Genomic DNA, 1,111 nt, shown 5'->3' with positions numbered 1-1,111 from the left:
AATAAAACAATAGAATTCAAGAAAGAAAAAAAGAGCAGATAGCAATGGAGTGGAACAGAGGAAACTATGAGGAACTAAGTAAAATTTCTAGGTAGAGAAGACTCACTGAACGCTGAGCAGAATGAAGGGGTAAGAGGAAAACACACACTAAGTATATCATCACGGAATTCCAGAATACTGATGGGAAGTTTTCATGATCCAGAACTTTTAGAAAGGAAACCAAATGTCATTTGCAAAGAAATTGAAATAAAGATAGTATCATTTACTATGGTGCAACCTCTGCACAGGCGTTCCCGTTGAGGAAAGCTGAGGGAAGAATACATGGAACTCTTGACAATTTTTGTAATTTCCTGTGAATCTCTAATTGTTTCAAAATAGAGAGTTGAGAAGATTTCATCAGACACCACAACAGCAACACTGGAAGCTAGAAGAAAATTAATTAACTTACCATGGCCTTCACGTATCTGATGGAAAATGATTTCCAAGATAGAATTCTATACCCAGCCAATGATTCAAACGTGATTTAAAAAAAAAAAAAAGAAAAGAAAAACGGTACTTTCAGATGTGTAAAGACTCAAACAATTTTACTCCAAAGACCAATTTCTTATATTACTGTAAGATGTTCCCCCACAAAATCAAGGGAACAAAATCAGAACAAGTAAGACATGAAATCCCAGAAACATGGGATCCAGATGAAAGCGAGGCTCAGGAAACCCTCAGAATGGTGATGAAGGAGCGGCCCTGGCCCAGTGTCGGGAAGCCAGAAAGCAAAAGACCGGACTGGGCAGTGAAGTCTCCCAGAAGGAATGTCTGCAAAATAAACAAATAATAGCAACATATTATGTGATATATTTGGACTCTTGCAAAGAGATTTCCACTTCTGGTGAGAATCAGGAGATAAATTAATAATAGGTACATAAGAAGAAAACAAAGCAAAAGATAAAATGAATCACTTAGCAACTCAGGAAAAATAAAAGCATGACCAAGGAAAGCAATGTGCAACAGACTCATCAATTATAAATAATATTAACAATGACATAATTATGTAAGCATCAAATATTAATTTCGCTAAAAAATTTTAAGGTCGAGTGGCAGATATAAAAGAACACAA

This window comes from Propithecus coquereli, unplaced genomic scaffold (genome assembly GCF_000956105.1).
Source record: "Propithecus coquereli isolate 6110/MARCELLA unplaced genomic scaffold, Pcoq_1.0 Scaffold581, whole genome shotgun sequence".
NCBI classification, from domain to species: Eukaryota; Metazoa; Chordata; class Mammalia; order Primates; family Indriidae; genus Propithecus; species Propithecus coquereli.
Note: the sequence above shows the minus strand (reverse complement) of the source record.